Here is a 17,500-nt window from a genome sequence, read left to right as displayed (position 1 = left end):
ATTTATAATGAGCGAATAGCCAATAGCAAGAGTGTGTTTAAAAAAATTTAACCATGTAAATCGAATCCCCTTCAAATGCAAGAGTCATTAAGTTTTCTTTAAGACCATTTTCTTATGTGGATTATAAGACCATGTCTTCAAAATGGCCAAATAACCAGTCGACCTGGTGGGAAAATTGATATTTAGAATAAGTAAAGAAAAAAAACACAAGTCTAGTGGTTAGGCTGGCTTTTAATTTTCACTTGATTGTGTTGGCATTGTGTAACTTAATTTGGGTGGAATATTTTTTCACCTATTTATTTTTATCACTATGCAGCCTATGCCTTAAACATAAGCATTTTCCTTGGCATCAACTATAAGCTTATTTTCAGTGGTATATAAATGTGTGACTCTGAAATATTTCAACTGGCATTTCCTTACTAGTCAGCAGCTGTTATAACAGCCTCTAAACATCTATTAAATAAAGATTCGTTGATAATATAGATTAATAGGAAAAGGGTCACAAAACTAGGAGTAAAAGTTTTAGGTGGATACAGGTACCTCGATTCGTAATTGGAAAATTGCATAAACAGACAGATTTTCAATAAGAATGTTAGCCTTCAGTTGAATTCCATAAAGTATATTGAGTGTAGCTTAACATGTTTAATTTCAGACATCACCAACAGTAATCAGATAGGGATTTCAGAAAACAATTTATTCCATTTCAGTGGAATTTCCATTTTACTAGCTAGTAATCTCAAATATGTAAATGGTAGCCAAAGCTGGATATGATGCTTCAGTTAAGAATTTTTTTTTTTTTTTTTTTTTTTTTTTTTTTTTTTTTTTGCCCATTGTTTCTTCTAGCATCTTCTTGCCAAATCTTCTGGAGCGCTTGTAATTTCCTCTGTACAGAGCCCAACAGGCTCATCAGCAGCAGAAGGTAAACATAATAGATGTGAGGAATTTCTGGAGATTTATGAGGTTTAGTTTTTTTGAAATGTACACTCTGTCTGGCTATGCTAGTACACGGCCACATGTGGACTCTATGAATTGAAAAATGTTATAAATGGGGCATCACTTACCCCTTGTTAAGAATAAGGTTTAGGAACAAAAGATGTTTTCTGTGAAAGTAAAGATCACTGGCTTCTGAATTGCAGTGGAGATGAAAAGCAGTAATGAATAAGCCTTAAATTTTTAATCTTGAAATTTGATATGGATTCATTTTCCCTTCCTTTAAATTGACTAAATTTTGTATCTTTCTGTACCTTCTTAAACTTCTCTGATTTCCATGTCTAATACCGGGGGCAGGGGATGGGGATGGCTGGGTATCTGTACAAAACATCCCAAGAGTGTCGGACAACTTCTCATGAAGACTACTGACATTGCTGACATTTGGCATGATGTACTGCCAAAGAGGAAATTAAAAAGTACAAGCCATTATCCTAAGGACCATCTGTTTATGAAAATAGTTAATTTCGCATCACTTTGTTGAGCATAAAAACAACCCCTGGTGAAGGACAGAATATGCCTTTCTTGTAATCAGGAGAGCTTTATAGCTAGTTAAAATGATCCTTTAACTTTTTCAGGGCCTCTATTGATATTAATTAAGCAGCTTAAATGCTGTAAACACCTCGAGCATTAAAGTACAAGTTACTCTTCTCTGCCAGGCATTTCTTTGTATCTTTTCTTTTACTTATATCTTGCTAGCAGAGGCTAGGACAGCATTAGTAGAAGAGCATAGAAAGGCCTCATTTCTGCCATTGTTTGCCAGTGGGGTTGCCTGATGGAAAGGCTTATAATCATGGTTGCAATTTTGTCCTGGCCGCACAAAATGGCATCATTTTCAAGGACTTACATAAATGATAGCATGGATCTTATAGAGATAATTATTATTAAGAACATCACTTTAACCTGAATCACCTTCCACGGAGTGCTGGAAAAGGGAGAAAGGTAGTCTTTTATCAAAAGCATGTTTGAATAAAAGCTCATCTGACTTTGGAGATGAACAGCTCTTGAAGTGCTATTGCATGATGCATTTAAAATCAAAAGAACTTTGCTTGGTTGTCTCATGATTTTCTTTCTCCTGAATGATGGTGCTTCCAACCACAACTTAATTACTAAAATTGAAATGCCATCCGTTTGAATATAAGCTTTAGAAGGATAACAGATCCTAGGGTTGTTTTCTTTTTTTAAAAAAATATTGATTTTTTTCAAATATATATATCTCCATTCAGTGATTCTGTGGAGCTAGTCTAAGACTTAGAAAAGAGAATGTTTTATTTTGTTGCATTTTTGTGTAATGTGTATAAAATATGTGTGCACCTTAAAAGCAGTATTGTATCTTTGAAAATAAAGTAAAGGTAACATACTTCAAAGCAGAGTGGAAAGTGGACATCATTGGAAAACAACATTAAATTATTAATGAAACCAAGATATTGCCTTGCAATGAAGATAGGCTTTTGTTTAGCTTTGTGATATTTTAAAACAAAGTAAATAATGACTTTTTTTCCCCTAACCCAATTCACATGGGGCTTCCAATTCTCAATATGGTAAATACAGATAAATATGTTAAAAATCTTAAACAATTTGGTTATTTCCCATTTTTGCAAGCTTTATGTGTGTCTCTCAGCTCCGGTTATTTTGGAAGGCAGGATTACTGCCTAACAATTTCCTCTTTTTCTGTGAAAATAATCTATAGAAGGTGAAGTAATACAATGGTGTTAATCCCGCTTTTAAAAATAAGCAGTCCCCCATGCATATAATATTTATGTTATTGTCTGTGCAGGAGTTTCTTTTTCTAGAACCATTCTTTATCTACCAAATTTCTTTTCTGACAAATGAGATTGGATTACTAATTCACAGCTGTGTATGCCAGTTGATGTATTGCTGTAGGATTGATAATTCATAAAAGCCCAGCACTTTGGGGGGGGTAATTTTTTTTAGATGTGAGAAAATAAGGCTGCTTGCCAGGGTTTGTTTTTTTTTTTTTTGTTTTGTTCTTTGTTTTTTCATTTCTGTTATCTAAGTTTTACCAGGTTTAGACTACTTATTGACTCAGTAAATGTAAAAAAAAATGTTGATATGCTGTCAATATTAATGTAGATGTCAGACCAACACTGGTCCCTAATGTATGTAAGAGCAAGTATTTTTTACCTTGATACAGAAAGGCAGTCATGTGTGAGATTTAATATACATCCTAATCTGTCTTGTCATTGCTCTAGCCATGGGTGATGTGCTAATGCGTGGGCCGCCATTTTCTTTTTCTCCTCACACAATGGACTAGATACCCATGAATGACAGTCAAGCTCCACTCTGTAATTATTTTGAGGACAGTTAGGAACACTGCAGGCTTACCTTTAGACTTAAAGTCTTCAACTTATTTAAACATCCAAGCAACATGTAATTAACAAAGGCAAGCATCCTTTGAATGTCCGTTTTTAAGCATACTGAGAATTATTCTTCCAAAAATAAAAGATCTTCATAAAACATTTTTCTTATATTTAAATACAATAAAATAACCAAATTGGCTTGAGATCCTACTTTCCCCCAATACTGTCCACATCTTAACAAAGTGTGCCAGTGCATTTTCTAATTAGGTTATCTTACATTCTTTTACTTGATCAGCATTTGTGTTATTAGAATGAAAAAAGTTCAACCAAAATAATATATGACATATATAACCTATAGTTGATATCATTTAGATCTCTTCATTTCGAAAAATATGCAAATATTTAAATTTAGTGCTGCTTTTTATTCTGGGAAATATTTAATAAGATTTTAGTAAAATCTTTTGAAAAGAGAGTCCAAACAAACATAATTTTAAATCATCAGAACCAAAAATATAACTTTATTTACATAAATTATAATGTGCTAGATATTCTGAACATATTCTTTCAATGTCTATAGAAGCAAAAGTAGCACTGTGTATCATCACTCTATAATGAAAATTAAAAGCAGTGGTAAAATTTTGTCTGCAGATATTTGCTAGCAAAAATTACTTTAGAAATAATCCCATTGGGAGAGGGGAAAAAATCCCCCTATTTTTAGAATAAATGTTATAAATTTGCCTTCCTTCTTAAGTTTCCTACAAGTGGCTCGTCTTTTCTGAGAGTAGTAATATAAAGGCTAAATTGTTACCTTATGTTTTCATTGGGTAGGTTTGTGACCACTGACAGTTATAATTTACAAAAATTACAATGATTACGGACATTAACATACTTGACGGCAGCTATTATTTTTATTTGAAATACAAAGCCTTTCAGTGGATACTGGACATTAAGACTTTGTCTATAGATGCCAAGTGAGGTGGAGAATTGGGGCAATTGTTCAAGGAGTTTAGACTAGGGTGGCGTGTTTTTCTCAAATATGTGGATAGTTCAGATGCAAATGATTATTTAGCTTAAATATTCTCTAGTTTCTTGGTGTCTGTCCTTTGCTGCAAAACCAGTTATCTGTGGCCAGCAATTCAGATTTTGACTCTGAATCAGAATGGGTTCTCTAAGAAGAACAACAAAGCAAATATTTGTTGGCCCTTGATTCCCTCAATTCATTTAATTCTTAAGCACCGTTATGCTGCAGGTACTATTATTATTACTGTTTTACAGGCAAGGGAACCGAGGCTTAGAGAGTTGAAGTCTATTTACAATTTATACAGCTCCATTCTCTCCCAGTAATATGGCTGGGGTTTGAAAAGTAGGCTGACTCTATAATCTATGTTTTTAACTGTACTCTGGAAAAATAATACTCTATAGGGAAAGAATAGACATTTTGAGACACAACTTTTAAAAAAAATAAAACTATTTCCATGATAATCCTCTACTATTTGCAATCAGTGACAAAGTTCTGTTTGTCATTCTCTTCTCTCTTTTCCTCCACTAGTTATCATTCTCATCTGGAAAAACTACTAACCACATACAGCATAGTTTCATATGGATACCTGATGTGAAGTCAGACATCAGTGATCATGAATTTTGCTTTTTGAGTATTTTGGATAAAAAGATAAAGGGAGCTTATAACATGTAAGTCAGTGGAAATTTTTTTTTTGAGGCTATTAGCTTCGATAAAGACACAAACAACTTTAGGTAGTATAATGTAACAAATTGTAGACACATCAAAGGTGTCAAGTCTTGAGAGTGCCTATATTTTTGTAGTGTTATCTTTTTTAGAATCCATAATGTCCTGAGGTTTTTAATATCTCCTGAAAAAAACTAAATCTGAAAAAAAGGAAACATAAAAGATAATATTTTATCATCCTTCAGCTAAGCTTTTGTGCAATATGTAAGAATCTTATCCAAGTAAAAAAAGACAAAAAAAAATCTAGACAATAAGTTTTCATGGGTGAAATTTGAGGCAGGAATCAGATTGTGGTTTGAATATCAGAAACCTCATGTCAAGAGTATGCTGTTGTTCACAGCACTTTTGAGGGTGGGATGTTTGTTTACCATGATGAAAAAAAGCTCAAAACATGAGATTTATTAGCAGCAACCAATCATTGCAGGATTGCTATCATTTTCTGGGAAGAGCAAATGATCAACATATTTACTTGCTATTGGTGGAGAGTTAAAATCTGCTAACTTGGGGTCAGACAATCTCTTTTCTTGTAAATAGCATAATCACTATGTATAAACACACACTCTATAACCTATATTTTAACTGTTTTGCATCGTTTTGATTTGGCAAAAATTTCATGACTTCTTGTTGGCATACTGTTGGGCCAGGCCTCAAAGAAAAATGTCTTTGTATCCCAGGAGTTTCCAGTTTAAGGCGGAAACTGTGGTGAATGTGATCAAGTGTTAAAAGGTGGGTAAAAGCGGGACTGTGAGAACAAAGACAAGGAAGCTAGTACATAATTCTCGAACAAGATGGAAGACACACAGGAAGAGAGAGCCTGGCAATATGGGCAGGATTTCAACAGGAGGAGAAGGAAGTGGTTGGATAATGATTCACCAGATGAAGTAAAACATGGAAAGGCAAGGCTCTGAGTTTGAAAACCATAGGCTGTGTTGGAGACGTTAGTGGGGCCGTTTGGCTGAAACAAAGAGGTACAGGATGGGGAAACAAGACTAGAAAATATGACGGAAGGCAGGAGCCAGGCTTAGGAAAAGATTATTAATGATTACTACTAATGAGGAGGAGGATTTCTTTTTTTTTTTTTTTTAATTTCATGGCCGCACCTATGGCATATGGAAGTTCCTTGGGCCAGGGATAGAATTTGAGCTGCAGCTGCAACCTACACTGTTACAGCTGTGCTGGGCAAGGGATCAAACCTGTACCTCCTCAACAACCAAGCTGTTGCAGTCAGATTCTTAACCCACTTTGCCATGGTGGGAACTCAGAGGAGGAGGATATTGATGAAAGCAGATCAGTACTAAACAGTCTCTATAGGTCCATCACCATTTTAAATACTTTACAAAGACAAGCTCAATTATTCGACAAGGTCATGGTTAGCAAGGGGAATACCGTTATCTTCCTTATTTTACAAATCAAGACCTGGAGGACATCTTTGGGCTAAATAACCAGCCCAAGTTCACACAAGTAGTAACTGATTATCAGAGATCATGAAGACCTGAGGAGTTTGGCATGTTATTATTTAGGAAATATATTAAGTGGGACAACCTAGTTGGAATACGTCCTCTCTATTTACAAAATGTTTCTTCCTCTCTACCTAAAATGAACCACATGCCATACTCTCCTCATGTTCTTTGCTTGCCTGGTCCATAGTTCCAGAAACATCACTGCTTCTTTAATAATTCTCTGTATCTTTTTTAGAGACAGGCATTCATTCTCCTTTCCTCGTAACTGCAGCCTGAATGGCTGTTTCCCTCGTCAGGGTTTTTCTGGTAGTTGTTGTATCATACAACTTAGCACTCAATTACATATTGACTTTTATTCTTGATGAGTAGTTTATAACTCGTGTTGCCTCTTGACTCTCAGTTTGAATTCCAATATCTTTGAATATGTCTCGTGCCTCTGATCTTCTACAGTGTCCAGTTTATAGCAGAGTCTCTGATGTATTAACGCTAGTGGTTTCTGGTCTAGTTCTGGTCAGGGAGACCGTGGTCACTCAACTGCCATTTTGGAGCTACTTGGAGACATTATGACAAAGGAGTAGTTGAAATTGAATTTCTTCCAAATCTATGCTACCCAAAGTCATTTAGGCGAGCTATATAAGATCAAATGAGATCGTCTCATTTTATTATTCAGAGCCAGGTTTTTGGTTCTTTGTATGCCATGAGAAAAATGAACTACCAAGTGTGAACTTCTGGGGATTTGGACCATACTAAATCAGTTGTTTAACCTGATCGTTATTACTGTGCTGCTTATTTTTTTGAACTGTCCAGACCAGCGATTTGAGCATATTGTCAGCATTGCCTTGAGGATCAAATTGTACACTCTAATAAAATAATTCATGAAAACATTTATTTTATACCAGTGTGTTATTTTGTATTCTGGAAAAACGTGAGACACTAGTATTTATTTGCCATTATGCAGGTAGAAAAAGAAATCAGCTGGCTCAATATTAAGTGACTTCCATTATTGCAGAGCTGTTGGCGCATGTTAGGCTCAACTGACACGGGATTGTGGAAGTCCTCAAAAGAGCAGTCAGATATTTTGGCCAAAATCCACTCCTGGATGAGTAGGAATTAATATCAAAGAGTTCACCAACAGACTGTTTTGACTATCTGCAAGATGGTAAACAAACATTTTGGCTAAATTCTGTCTTTTGATTATGACATAATAGAGCAATTTGAAAGAAACATTTGTGTGAAGTGCTCTAATGGGGACTCATAGAGCAAAATTACCAAGGATAATGAGTGAGCCTTAGATTATATCTGTGTTGTGCAAAAACAATATTTTGTCAGGAAATAAACATGCGCATATCATGGAAGTCAATTGTTTTTAGCTTCCTGCATTAATAAAGATAACTAAATGACTGCGGAATCTCATTTTCACTTTGTGCTGTGAAGACAGTACATTTAGCATTTAACCAGTTTAAATTGATTTATACAGTCAGAGTAAGCATTTCAGGACCAACACAGATCCATGGGTCAGAATCCTCTAGTTTATTCATCTCCATTAATCAAATTACTTAGATAATTACCAAATCTCCATTTCAATTTGTGGATTTGAGATCTGAATTATCTTGATTTGTTTGTGCAAGGTTTTAAAAGTTTAATTTCTGTGCTATTAATGGAACCGAAAATAGTGTTAAATTATTTTAGAAATAATAGACTCTTCCATTAGTGTCTTTGTAGCCTGTCATATAAATATGTAAATATATGTGCATATGCATTTGGAAAAATAATTTTTCAAATTCTAATGCACAACAGCATCTTTGGAGACTTTACAGTTTACTATGTAAATAAGCACTTGGATTTCACTTAGAATGTGTAGTATTTGCTTGACTTTGTTTCAGATTTGATTTCATATGACATGCCAGCAATATCTCAAAAATTCTCTTTCTCACTTGCTATATAATTTATGTCAAAATATATGAGTTGTTCTATTGATGCTTATCTATATTTGCTTATTGAAAAGCCTAGGAAAGTTGTTCTATATATCTGGATGCATTTTTATAAGTTACTTATATATAGTTAAATGGTTGAGAAAGTGAAATTTATAATAAAAGTTATCTAAAATTTTTATAATAATAATTGACTGATTGCTACTCTGTGTCATGCACTGTGATGTACTTTGTATGTCTTAACTCATTTAACTCCAACACAGACAAAATGAGGGAGAAATTATTATTATCTTTGTTTTTCATACTAGGAGACAGAGGAACAGATATTAAATAATCTGACAATATCATATAGTTGAGAAATGACAGAGCTAGAGTTTTTATACAAAATGACTCCTGCATTCTTAACTGTTGTGTCACATAATTGTCACATAATTTTTAATTGTTATTAAAAATTAATTGTCATTAAAAGGTTAATGAACCAAAGTACTCAAATATTTAAAATGTTTAAAAAATTCAAAGCCTTCATGGAAAATATAATATTTTTCTAAAATTTCTCACATTAGGAAATGTTAGCTTGAGGTAAAACATTGACACTTAACGATTAAAACTAAAGCACTAACAGTATTTAATTCTTTGCTGATGAATCAAGTTTAGTCTTCTGTAAAAGGAATAAATCTCTGGTTCCAAGTTTTGGGAACTTGTTGAACAAATATCATTAGTTATCTTTTTTTTGGCCAGTTAGTATTTTTTTGGTGATGTAAAGGACAGCCCCATTTGAAATTCAGCCGCATAATTCCCAAGTTGGAATAATTCAGTTACAGAAGCTTGCTACCTTTTAGGTTCCCAGGGGCAAAGTTTGCGTTTCCATCCACCCTCCTGTGAGCACAGGAGGATGGATTACTGGGGTCTTCCTTGGTTGAGTAACAGCCACTCAACCAGAGAGGAATTTTTAAAGGGGCCAGGAGGCCTATGCCTTGCAGTATTCTTTTTGGTTGTCTCTTTCATACTGGAGTTCTTCAAGCCGAAACTTTTCAGACAGACAAGTTCTGCTTAATATTTTATTCCAGTTTGCCAAAACAAAAACAAGTCAGAAACAAATTGAAAATTTGTTTGGTTAAAAAAAGAGACAGTTTTTGATCAGCCAGCTGTATGTCTGAATTTTTAAGTGTTGTGAGAATTTTACTTTATTCTTCACTTTTTATGCAGATCTCTTGGCCACTGAATGCAGCTACTTGGGTATCTGTGACACACCTCCACAGTTTATGGGGTAGCCTAGAACATGAGCTCTTTCAAAGATAACCATTAGTCTGATATGTCTAAGTAAACTTGAGGGAAAAACTCTTGTCATTCTTATGTTTTAATGTAGAAGATTCGGGTTCTAATATACAAAACTGTTTAGACACAGGGAACTAACTGTACTCAGGATCTTGTAACAACCTAGAATGGAAAGAAATATTAAAAAAAAAAATACGGATAACTGAGTCACTTTGCTGTACGTCTGAGACTAACACTACATTGTAACTCAACTATATTTCAACAAAAATTTAAAAAATCAACTCAACTCAGTTAAAAAGAGAAAAAAAAGCTGCTTAGATGAACGGGAACTTATATATATAGCTTAATAATATTTATCAGTAATATACTAACGCTGTTGCATAACAAAGTTGGGGACCTATTTTTATGTCTGCAGATATTTTTAGTATATTTCAATACTGGGGCATTTCATTCTTTGTACAAAGTACTAAACTTTTTAAGGAAGACAGGGTGGTAGAATAAGGAAGAAAAATCACTCCACTGTATGAATACATAGAAAACAGGATTTTAATTTCAGTCTTACTATTAACTGAGGGAAATCATCTAACCTCTCAGAGATTCTATTTCCTCATCTGTAAAATGAAGGTCATGGCATAAATTATCTCTAACCTCTGTGATTTTAATGTCTACCTTTTAAGTACATAGTCACTGAAACTTTTAAATCCTCAGACATAATTTTCAAATTTGAATTGTATTTCTTCAGGAGATTTGAGCACCTGAAGGTGGCAACTTTATATGTTTATTTGTCTGGAAAGAAGTTTTTAGAATCAGCCGTAACCACTTCCCAAACTGAATTCCATGTGGCTAGAGTTCTGGTCTAACCTTAGCCATTGCATCGTGAACAGTGATTCTATAAGGTATCGGAAACAAGAATTCTTGAGATAGATGCTATGTCAGTTCATGGCAGGCAGGTGTGTCACTGAGGGGAGGAGGGGGAGAAGAAGCAAGCAAGCAGTGGATTAATGCCAATAGACTTTACAGTTTTGAAGTAATTAGTAAGCTGTGCAGGTGTCTATTAAAACCAACTGACAATAAATCTTGGTTTCTCTTTTGAATATTGCTTTGATTTTGCAAGTTCCGTGCCTCCAGGGGCAAAAGAAAATGACTCAAAGATTAATTACCACCCTGGCTGCCTCACTTTATTTGAATTTATTATTTGTGTTATTATGAATACAACCACCAATAAAGGTTACGATGTCATCTCCCTGAGAACCACTGGACAAGACGATGTGTTTCTTGGTGAAAAAAGGGTCCAGCATAGAGAGATCTTTAAGCAAATCTTTTTTTTTTTTTTTTTTTTTAGGCGGGGCGTGGGGGTGGGGGTGGTTCAGAGGTTCTTTGTCCCTGGGTTGTGCCTAATGCAGATTTCTCCTTCCCAAGATTTTAGGAGTAGGAAGCATGTAACAAGGTGTCCAAGGCTCTATTGTCTACTGGGTCCTTAAGCGGCCGTAACGAATTGCAGGTAAACTTAGCCACGAAGTGACACTTCTCCTAGCTTCTCCATCTGCTTTTTTTTGACACCCCTGCCATTAACTGTCATTTTCCTTTAAATATACGCTGAATCTGAAAGGCCAGCTCTACATCACATCATTTCAGATTAGGGGCAGTTCCTTTGAGTTGAGTACTGTTTAGGTGTCAGAAAGAAGTCCCTGACCTCTGTGGAAGCACATTGCCGCGGGGCCTTAATTAGCACTGACTCCAGCCATTACTGAAGAGAGGACAAAGGAGAACCCATCATTCTTCTACTTAGGAAGTTAGCGTCTGACCTAATAACTTGTCCAGCCTCGCAGGACACTGTAACCACACAATAACAATGGGCATTATTCTGCTGCTTCCGCCTCATGTGAGGCATAGAATGAGCAGGAATTCTGCTTACCAACCAAGGACCATTTTAGAGTTTTTTCCTCTGTCTTTGATGAGGGGTGAGGTAGTGATTGCTTTAAAAAAAAAAAAAAAGCAAAGAAAGAAAGGTGGTTGGCATAAAGATTTTCTCAAATATATATGACTTAAAATAATTTTAAATCATTCAGTGTGTGCCTGGGTGTTTGTGGTGATTTATCAAATTTTTTTTAAAAACGAGTTTTCTTACTCCAAGGGCATTTTTTAAAAGTTTTGATATTTTAAGTCCCAACTTGATTTTAAATTGTAAACAGAGTGAAGTCATTACTGCAAATATATATCTTTAAAAAAATAGGCTCATTTTGGGAGTTCCCATCGTGGCGCAGCGTCAAAGAATCCGACTAGGAACCATGAGGTTGGGGATTTAATCCCCGGCTTCGCTCAGTGGGTTAAGGATCCGGCGTTGCGCTGAGCTGTGGTGTAGGTCACAGAAAGGGCTCGGATCTGGCATTGCTGTGGCTGTGGCATAGGTCGACAGCAACAGCTCCGATTGGATGGGTAGTCTGAGAACCTCCATATGCCTCAGGTGTGGCCCTAAAAAGACAAATAAATAAATAAATAAATAATAGGCTCATTTTAAGACATTGACATAGTTTTGCTTTTGGCCTTCTTTAATTACCATAGATGAACTTTCTGAGGCATGGTGGCTACTGTAAAAATGAAGAAACAAAGCAAAAAAAAAAAAAAAAAAAAAAAAAAAAACCCAAAACAACTTTACCCACCTTTGCTAGGATCAGAAACCTAAAACACAGTTTAGTATATTCACCATTTCTGGTGGATTCAAAAGTCCCCACGTAAAAAAACTTAAAAAGAAGTTGACCTGTCATTTCATTTTATTCCTTTTTCCTTCCTTTTCTTTTTCTTTTATTTCTTTTCCTTTTTTAAAAATTAATAATTTTAGCGATAATATTAAGATCATCACTATTGAAGTATAAACTGCACACTTGACAAATAAAAGCAATAAGTAAGGAGAAAAATAGGGTGCTAGGACTATTTTGATTAGGAAAGCTCTTTAAAAGTCACTCTTGAAGAAATTAATGCACTTCACTTAAAATTAATCCTCTCAAATAGGAAAACGTGACCCGATGCCCACTGGAACCTTCTTTTCTGAGTCATAAGCACAACCCGCATTTTAAGTATTTTGTGTTTTGACTTTAATAGAACCCTTTCCTCCATTACAATGATGTCCCCCTTACTTCTGTTAGAAATACAGCATTTCAAATGTTTAAGGCTCAGCTATAAATATTTATACAGAACTGAAATTGGCATGGAAAGATCCCAATTTAAGCACTTCCGTTAATTTTAATAACAATTTTTTGAGTTGGAAAGAATTTTGCACCACTATAGCTGGAAGGTTAGCGTATTCTGCAATAAGTACACATATTCTCAAATTTTCAACTGAAAAATAGAGATTTTTGTTGTTCTTGCTCTCTAGGCAGATTTTGTCTGAAAACTCTTTTCTCAGAAGAAGTTTCCATACTTCCTACGTAGAAGCAGAGGTTCTCATATACAGAATCTAAGAAAATGTGCTTTGGGAGTTCCCTTCATGGCTCGGTGCTTAACAAACCCAAACTAGGAACCATGAGGATGCAGGTTCGATCCCTGGCCTTGCTCAGTGGGTTAAGGATCCGGCGTTGCCCTGAGCTGTGGTATAGGTCGCAGATGTAGCTTGGATCCCATGTTGCTGTGGCTGTGGTGTAGGCATGCAGCTGTAGCTCCAGTTCAACCCCTAGCTTGGGAACTTCCACATGCCTCGGGCACGGCCCTAAAAAGAAAAAAGAAAGAAAAAAAAGAAAGTGTGTTTGAAGAAATCTTTACACATGGCCACAGATTTCCCCTGCTGCAAGGTCATGGACTCACCCTGTTGTTAAATGACAAAGTTTGGTCCTTAGAACACACAAACATGATAAGAGCAACACAATAAACTCCTCTATATACCTTAGATGATAAAACCAAACTGGAAAACTGTTTTCTTCGTAAGGAGACCGTGACTGTTCCCTCTCATTAGTCTTAACATCCCCCATTTCTTTCTAGAACCAAATTTCTAGTGGAAGCTAAATATAAAACCATTCTCTTAGAATTAAATATAGACGGGTAGTTCTACTTAAAGACAGTGTTTTATAAATACTTCTTCTGTGATTGTGTAATGAGGGGAAAAAAATACGAACGAAAGAAAGAAATCCTACCAAACTTCTTCAAATCTTATTAAAATGGAAAGAGATAGAGAAAGCTGCTGGCCTGTCATTCTTCCTTTTTCGTGGGCAAATCAAGCCGGTCCCCAGTTGAAGCCCATCTCTGTAGACATTTTCACCATGCTGTTGTCTCTGGCCCAGCTGTCAGCCTGCGAGGAGAGACTCAAGTACAAAGTAGGCTTCTCTTCCTTCACGGTTTTATCAGCAGTCCCTTCAAGTCTGAGGACAAACGGAACACAAGACACATCCCAGCTGTTTATTGCGTCATGCGCCATAATCACACCTGATGATAGAAGGACAAATTATTAAATACAAATCAGGAAAAGTCTGATGTGGAAAATAAACTCTTCCTTTCATTTGACAATGTAGAAAATAGTAAAAATAGCTACCACAGAAGAGATGTTCCTTTCAGACCTTCTTTATCTTCACAACAAAAGTAATTCAAGTATTTAAATAAGTGCTGGTTACTGCCTTGCCAATCCCCCCAGGTCGTCTAACCTTTGTGTGTTTTGTTAGCTTTAAAGGCTTTTGTTCAATTTTTATGGAATACAGACATCCTAAGGGCTATTCTAAGTACTATTGTAAAAACTGATAAAACCAAGAAAGGTTCATCACAAGTGAAGAAACCTTTAGAAAAGGAGGGAGTCAAAGAATTGAGTAGCTGGTTGGGGAAGGTAAAACCCCTAGAGGGTTTTCCTTACTTGAAGCAGGAGGTAAATGTTAATTTATATGAAAGATATTTGGGGATGTTTGGGGGTTTGTCTTGCATTCTTAATTCCCATGACCCCCATGTTTTAAAATTGTAAAGGTAAGACAGTGAGGCTAAATTTTAAAGGTAAGATAGGGTGGGCAAGCACATCAGCTGGCTTGAGCAGAAAGCTTCCATGGAGAAATAATTTGAAAACTATAGAGATCTTATAGAAATTATAGCACTTTGATTACGTAACTGAGTATTACATACATAGTGTATTTGTTGAAATTATACTATTTAACACTAGAGAAAACATGACTGGTCTTGTATGTGTGCATATATACTTCATGCAAATTGGTTTTTTGGTTTGTTTTTTTTAACTATAGTGTAACTTTAAGGAAGTTCCTTTTCTGGAAAACTCTCTAGTGTGACAATAAAATCTGTATTTTTGATTCTTTAGTAGACATTTATTGTCTGATAGGGATCAAGATGTATCCCTGGGGTTTTCAAATGTATGGCAGGATTTGTCTTGCATTCTTTTTTTTTGCTGTCTTGCATTCTTAATTCCCAGGGCTTTGGGCTGGTGAAGATGAGCCTGGTCAAACAAATATACCATCATACTTCAGTGGTTGAGTGTTGCCTGGAATAACTAGAACCAACTGTAATTGTCTAACCACACTACTCTGGAGGGTTTAAAAACAAGAACCCTGGATAGGTCTGAAAACCTAAAGTGTCCAATTTCTTATTTGTAACTCTTCAAAGAAGAGTTATTGCCACTCCTCCTGATAATGTTTCCGTAAATAGGAAGGGGAAAGGCAGACTGTTTTACCACATTAGAAAGCATGATAAATATAAACGTGATTTTTATTCTCCTATTTTCTGATTTCTTTTCCTACCCATCTTCTTCTTACAACTCCCTACCTTGGCTCACTGAATGATTTCTAATAAAAACTAGTATTTTCCCGGTATAAGCAGTGTGTGATAACTGTGTCTTGATAACATTGGGGAAAAGGATCGAGTGTTCTCTAGGTTAAAGTGACTGTATCTAGGTCTGCTTCATGAGGCAGTGACCAGAAACCACTATGACCACAGCATCTCTTCCTTTTGGGCAGGCACCAAGAGATTAGCTGGGCCAACTATTTTTGTCATCTTGTCAACCCCTCTGTGTCTTTGGAATGTGGCTTGTCCTAGGAGGAGTGTTAGTGGTTTTACACAATTTGCTCAGATCTAGAAATTGAAAACCTACTCTGTTGGGCTAATGCATGAGTTTGGGAATGACTTTTTCTAGAAACAGTGGGAGGATTTCTTTGGAATAATATTGATCTCTCTGATAAAGAGACATTTTTAGGAAACTGCTGATAAACCTAAAATGAAACTCCATTTATAGAACCTTAAGATCATGACATAAACAATCCAGAATCTGGAAATGGATAATAAACATAAAGCTCCTGTTCTACACTGGGGACTGGGGACTGGATTTTCCATAATATTATGGGATAAAGATAGCAGATGTGCTGCTCTGATGGTATATGTCATCATCTTAGTGTTTGTTTTTGCCTATGAGGAGTATATTTTCTCAAAACTACAGATTGGTTTTAAGAAGCATCTAGTCTTAAACAATATTTAGTCAGCCTTTTTACTTACTTTAATCAACTTGTTCTGCTGAACAAGGTATGGAATTGATAGCTGCTATTGATTGGATGTAGCATTACCTAATCTTCACTAAATGTAGGAAGCTTTTCAGATTTAGAAAGGTGGCAGAAAATGTCTAGTAATGATGCTGCTGGGAATTCAAGCTCAATACTGTGGTCAGTGTAAAAGTGATGTAACTATAAGAGGTATTTTATTATAAGCCTGTCGGTTTTACTAAATGTTGGCCTGGTATATTCGTGGAGCTGTGTGTGTGTGTGTGTGTGTGTGTGCGCGCGCACGCGCGCACAAACACATGCGCATGAATGCGTGTGTGTGCATGCATGATTACAGTATTTAGCAGATATTTCCATATTTTCTCATTTAAAATATTATCACTAATAATTTCTATTTAAATAGTGTTGCCATTCGGTATGATAGGAATCTAGCATTGCAACTTTTAAAAATTTACAGATAAAAAGGAATATAGTCCCATAAAATAGAAAGAAGATTGCATTAGGAATTCAATACAGAAGAAGGGTACACGAAATCATTACTAAAACAGATATAAACGTGACCTTCACTGTGGTTCAGTAATTATCCCAGTCCACATGATGGTGTATGTATCATGATTTTCCTTTTTTCTCTTTGTTTTCATTTTTATCTGGGTACTTCACTGGTGAGTAATTGCTAAAGGGAACCCATTATGCAAGGCGAGCATTCAGTTTGCAAGTGAATTTGCTTGTAGCTATTGCCACATTTGAACCTCACTAATGTATGTAAATTAAAAACTCTGGTATTCGGAATTGCTCCTGTTTGAAATAAAAACAGAATCTGATCATTACAATCTGCAAGCCAGGTATTATCACTGGACTAGTGAGCCGCTGATGATAAATTGTACCGAATAGCTTGTGGATAGAATATTTTATCTCCGTTCTCTATCACACAGCACTGCATAAAATAAGAATGATTCATCAAGCATGAGAGCCGCTGGTTTATGAAATTCATTGCTCACGGCAAGTGTATTTTTTAAAATTCAAAAGACAAAGCAACTCGCAAGGGTTATTTAGTAATCAGTGTGAATTACTTCTAGGTATCAACCTTAGTGGAAAGGAATTAAAAATACATTTGCTGTACAGGAAGCATTATTGCAATCGGGGATATAATTTGACTACTTCTCCTCTAAGAGCCTTATTTTGACCACAGTTGATTTGGATGCCACCTTTTTTTTTTCCCCAAATCAAAATTGCATAATCCATCGTAATGGAATCACACATCGACTAAGACTAAGACGGTGTCAAACTCAGAGCATTTGCATCATCCACTCCCTGA

The 17,500-nt window shown here is 35.6% G+C and overlaps 1 protein-coding gene and 1 long non-coding RNA gene across 9 annotated transcripts in view; one reads left to right on the top strand and one right to left on the bottom strand.

Moving 5' to 3' along the window:
* Nucleotides 1-17,500, top strand: part of ZFHX4 (zinc finger homeobox 4) — a 190,990-nt gene that overhangs the window by 105,687 nt on the left and 67,803 nt on the right. The gene's annotated exons all lie outside the window — the stretch shown is intronic.
* LOC146403830 (uncharacterized) overlaps nucleotides 15,074-17,500 on the bottom strand; it is a 4,796-nt gene continuing 2,369 nt past the window's right edge. Inside the window, exon 2 of the long non-coding RNA XR_014843094.1 lies at nucleotides 15,074-17,500. This exon is cut by the window's right edge and continues 1,283 nt beyond it. This is a non-coding gene — a long non-coding RNA (uncharacterized LOC146403830).

Source organism: Sus scrofa, chromosome 4 (genome assembly GCF_054392235.1).
Source record: "Sus scrofa isolate SSC_HxYL_T2T_F1_AM1 chromosome 4, Sscrofa_HxYL_maternal_Yorkshire_Landrace_v2.0, whole genome shotgun sequence".
In the NCBI taxonomy this organism is placed as follows: domain Eukaryota; kingdom Metazoa; phylum Chordata; class Mammalia; order Artiodactyla; family Suidae; genus Sus; species Sus scrofa.
Note: the sequence above shows the minus strand (reverse complement) of the source record. Positions and strands in the feature narration are given on the sequence as shown.